The sequence below is a fragment of the Echinops telfairi genome, unplaced genomic scaffold (assembly GCF_000313985.2).
Source record: "Echinops telfairi isolate 266 unplaced genomic scaffold, ASM31398v2 ScPeMD7_7469;HRSCAF=8507_0, whole genome shotgun sequence".
Lineage (NCBI taxonomy): Eukaryota > Metazoa > Chordata > Mammalia > Afrosoricida > Tenrecidae > Echinops > Echinops telfairi.
The window spans coordinates 23,059,944-23,065,340 of record NW_022111372.1 but is presented as its reverse complement, the minus strand read 5'-3'; positions in this window follow the sequence as shown (position 1 = coordinate 23,065,340).

Genomic DNA, 5,397 nt, shown 5'->3' with positions numbered 1-5,397 from the left:
TTTGAGAAACGATGTACAAATGCGCTTTACACAATTGATGTGTGTATGGATTGGGATAACAGTTGTATGAGCCCCTAATAAAATGTTAAAAAAAATAAAAAAAAATAAAAATAAATATATATTGAAAGATCCTATGGTTAAAATATGGAAAAATGTAGGAAACATCAAAAGAAGATGGAAGGAATACACAGTCACTGTACCAAAAAATCTAGTCGACATTCCACCATTTCAGGAGATAGTATATGAGCAAGAACCAGTGATACTGATGGAAGAAGTTCAAGCTGCCTTGAAGGCACACAAAAAAGCAAGGCTCCAGGAACTGATGGAATACCAATAAAAATGTTTCAACAAGCTAACAAAGCACTGGAAGCACTTACTCACCTATACCAGGAGAATTGGAAGACAGCTACTGGCCAACTGACTGTAAGAGATCCGTATTTGTCCCCATTCCACAGAAAGGGGACCCAACACAATGTGCAGATTAAAGAAAATATTATTTTTTAATTAATAAGATTTTGCTGAAGATCATCCAACAACTGTTGTACATTGACAGGGAACTGCTGGATTCAGCAGAGGACATGGAACAAGGCATGCCAGTGTTGATGTCAGATGGATCTCAGCTCAAAGAATAATACTGGAAAGGTGTTCACTTGTGTTTTGATGATTATGCAAAGACATTCCACTTTGTGGATCATAACAAACTATAGATAGCCTTGAGAAGAATGGGAATTCCAGAACACTTCATTATGCATATATATAACCAGTACATGGATCAAGAGGTAGTTATTTGAACTGAACAAGGGAATGCTACATGGTTTAAACTCAAGAAAGGATGTTTCGGGCTTGTAGCCTCTCACCATCCATGTTCATTTTGTATGCTGAGCAAGTGATCACGGAAGCTGGGCTATAGGTAGAAGAATGTGGCATCAACGTTGAAGGAAGGTGTATTAACAACCTGTAATGCAGATGACACAACCTTGCTTGCTCAAAGTGAGGAGGACTTAAATCTTCGTGGTGAAGATCTAAGATTGCAGGCTTTATCATGGATTAAAATTCAATGTAAAGAAAACAAAATCCCCACGGCTGGAACAGTAGGTAACATCATGAAGCAGGGGGAAATGTTGTCGTTGTCTGGGATTTCATCTTATTTATATTCGCAGTCAATGCTCATGGAAGCAATGGTCAGGAAATCAAATGATGTCCAAGAGGCTACCCAAGCAAGACTAGAAAAGCTCCACCCAGCAGCCTCCTATTGCACTGGGTAAATCTGCTGCACGAGATGTCTTTAAAGGGTCCAAGCCCAGGGATGTCTCTTTAAGCACTGCAGTGCACCTGATGCAAGCCATGGTATGTTCAGTCACCTTATATGCATGTGAAAGTTGGACATCGAGTTCAAAAGACCAATAAAGAATTGCTGCATTTGAATTATGGTGCTAGCGAAGAATATTAAAAATACCATGGGTTGCCAAAAGAACAAACAGAGCTGTCTTGGAAGAAGCATAGCCAGAGTGCTTCTTAGCTGTAAGGATGGCGAGACTTATTAGTCCCTGGGAAAGGGCATCATGCTTGGTAAAGTGGAGGGGAAGAGCCTGGATGCGATGAATTGGCAGGATTGGGCAACAATGGGCTCAAACACGATGCCAACAGCGAGGATGGTACTGGGTCTGGCAGTGTTTCATTCTATTGGTCACGATGAGTCGGAACCAACTGACGACACCCAACAGAAACAATAGCAGCAAAACGAGGAAAACCCCTTTTCCAGATAAGGGCCACTCCACAGCTTCAGGGGCCAGAGCTTCGGCACATTTTCCTGGACACACAATTCCATCTACAACATCTTCCCTCTCCCACACAGATTTAAAATATCCCTCCGAAAAGCAATCTCCGCTTTTGTTTCCATCTCTTCAACCCCCAGCGTTTAGAGCGCAGCTGATGGAGGCTGTGGGGGCTGCTGGGAGGGTGATGTGATGGGAAGCCGTTGGAGAGAGCCAGAAGGCTTATGGGTCGGTTCTAATTTGTGGCCATTTAATTACAAAATAAGCTCCCTCCCCAATCCTGGTTAGACTGCTTCTCTCTAGACTCCACACGAAATAGTTCTCCTCATTGGTGTGTTTATGCAGCATCGGTGTATCTGTGTTAAGTGGGAGTGCTGCGTGTCCCCTCCCCCGCAAAAATAAAACGTTCTTTCTGGACACAGCTGAATTTTCTGGTTTTGGGGTGTTCTTTTTTGTTTTGTTTGTTTTGTTTTAATCATTTTATTAGGGGTTCATACAACTCTTATCACAATCCATATGTTTTTTTAGTTTAACCTAGTCAAAGCCACACCTGTGGGTGTCTGGTATATGTGGGTTATCTAATGATCAACCTCATGCCTCCACGCAAATGCTATGCACCAGGAGCTCACACACGGGATGGGAAAATGTTTTGTGGGCAAACATTGGCATTTTCCTCTTCTCATTTAGAGAATGTAGAGAATCGATGCCTAAAGTCTCCAAAACCAAATTCACTGCCATTGAGAGTCACTGCTGACTCCTAGCGATCCCCTGTGACTGAGATTGTGGCTGTTTATGGGAGTAGAAATCCCAGTCTTTCTCCCCGGGATCTGGTGGTGGTTTCAAACTGCCGACCATGTGGACCGCAAGGTAACACGTAACCACTCCACCACCAGGGCTCTAGCAGCTCTCCAATCCTCACGCTGTAATTCTGTCCTTAAAGTAGAATGGCTCCGTGAAGATGTCCTGTTGTTTCTGAGGTGACCTGCCATCTAACCAGCCACTGGCTCCTGGAGGTCCTCCTCCCCGTGTATAAGGCACTAACTTGTGCCTGGTCCTATGCCCTTCCATCAGGTTACAAATCAACCACATTTCTGTACTCCCTGGTCTACTGTGCTTAACTGAAACCTACAGATTATGACCCACCTTGGTGTTGCTGCTGTGAGCTGCTCAAGACAACCTCCACGCACAACAGGACACAGTACTGCCCAGTCCGCGCCATCCCCACGATTGGTTGCAGAGTGGACCATTGTGAACCACAGGCCTGTCATTTTGGAAGTAGATCACCAGGCCTTTATTCTGAGTTTCTCGTAGTCTAGAAGCCCTACCGAAACCTGTTGAGCATCCTAACAACATGCAAGCCTCCCCTGGGAGACCAGAATTCTACCCTTGCCTTGATGGCCAACCTACATCTGTCTAAATGCTCACATTTGATGGCACTTGAAGATATCAACAAATAGTCGAATGCTTGTCTTCTAAAATCTGCACCAACAAACAGGACTAGTACTCACGCAGGCTGGAATGGACACGCGGCATTGATAACTCAAGTCCCAGGAGCAGTGTTGTCATCGGTGACAAGATTTTGAAAAATGGCAAGCAAACTGTTGGTGAAGCGCTCCCCAAATGGGGCACAATGGAGTTTTGCACTCTGTATTAATCGCACAACTGCAACAGAAAATTCTGGGTACGTGAAAGCTGAACAAAGCATTGCTTCTGTTAAATGTACATTGGAGCTTGGTTCTAAGATTAGATCATTATCCACAGATGTTTCACCCACATGGGTGACCAGTAAGATATTAAAAAATAAGATAGGCTGAGAGGGGATTCTACAAGCCCCACACACTGCAGGACAAGAGCAATCCCGGCTCCCAGCTACGAAGTGCCCAGAGTGTCACCAATCACCGGATGGAACGCTTCATCGAATACCATCAGCTCCTCAGAGTGGAACTGTCCCCACGAAGTGTCACTACACAAATAGCCTTCAAATAAGGTGCCCCGAGTCAAGCACGAGGCTTCAAATGCTGAAGGACAGAAGGGTGAAGCACAACACCCCAGGCTTGCCAAATTGCTTCGATCTCAAGAGCTGCTGATTAATGGCTGGGCGTTGGCTTGGCTGAAGCGCTGTGTTGAGGAGGCATCAAAAACTGCTTTGGGGCTCACCAAGGAGGAAGACCCTAACAGACATCCCCCCCACCTCCCTCCCCGAGCGACACAGGAGGGGAGGGTGGCCTGTACACCCCACCAGCCTGCAGGTCCAGAAACGTCAACACTGGACAACTTTCATCTATGACTGAAATCTTAAACCAAAATAGCTTCTTTCTTTCTTTCTTTTGAGGGGGGCAGGAAAATAGGTCATTGACTTCTATCAAGTTCCATGTTCCCACATTTAAGAAAATACTCAGAATTTAGGGCAGAAAAGGAAACTTTGGGTTCAATTATTCAAAAACATGTGTTTCATTGAGAGAGGTAAAACCATGACAGAAAATTAAGGCAATGCAGAACTGCCCAGCAGATATAGAAGGCATACTTCCTGCAGATGAACATCCGGGAAGGAAGTCCACACAGTCCGCTGCACACGTGCAGAACTTGGGGGAATGCCCACATTGGATGGCGATCCCATCGCCTGCCTCTGCCCTGCCCCCTGGTGGGGATGCTTATAAGGTCGCATCAGACTCTTGACTCCCGGTGGAGCGCTCCTGTTGATCAGGGCAGAACCTTGCTCCAAGCGTTTCCAATGGCTGCGTTTTCAGAAGCAGACTGCTAGGCCTTTTTTCTGAGACACCTCTGGATAACAATTACGTGAACCATTTGCACCATCTAGTCCTAAAAAAAAAAAAAAATGCTATGGAGTCCGTTCCAACTCATAGTAACCCTATAAGACAGGGAAGAACTGGCGGCCTTGTGGGTTTCTGAGACTCTTTACAGGCTTTCTCAAGGGCTAAGATGCATTAATAAGATCAACTTTACTGTGGGGAAAGGTAGGCGTTAGATGGCTGCCCTACCGCCTTCTGGAGTGATGACCGAGGGAAAAACTGTGGCTACGGATGAGGAGGATCAGGACGGTGCTGGTGACGATGCCAGGCATCAGGGAGCCCAGATGGCTGCATCATGGGGCACGCTCCCCTGTGCCTGGCTGCATTGTAGATGCTTCCATGTATTCAATACTCGCCATGCTCCATCTTATGGGGCAAGGACTTGTGTGACTCCACTTACTCACGAGGACACTGAGGCACACATAGATTACATCGCCTCTTAATCCCAAAGGATGTATGCATGTGCATTTATATATACATACAAAATACAGAGAGAGACATACGCATATATGTTTGTGTGTATGTATACATATGTCTAAACATATGGGTACACATGAGATAGATCAGATATAGGTGTAGAGCAGTGGTTCTCAACCTTCCTAATGTCGCAACCCTTTCATACAGTTCCTCATGGTGTGGTGACGCCCAAACAATAAAATTATTTGTGTTGCTACTTCATAACTGTAATTTTGCTATTGTTATGGATCGGGCACCCTTGTGAGTGGGTTGTTCGATCTCCCACATGGGTCGTGACCCACAGGTGGAGAACTGCTGGTATAGAGGTAGAGGTAGAGGTAGAGAGAGAGAGAGAG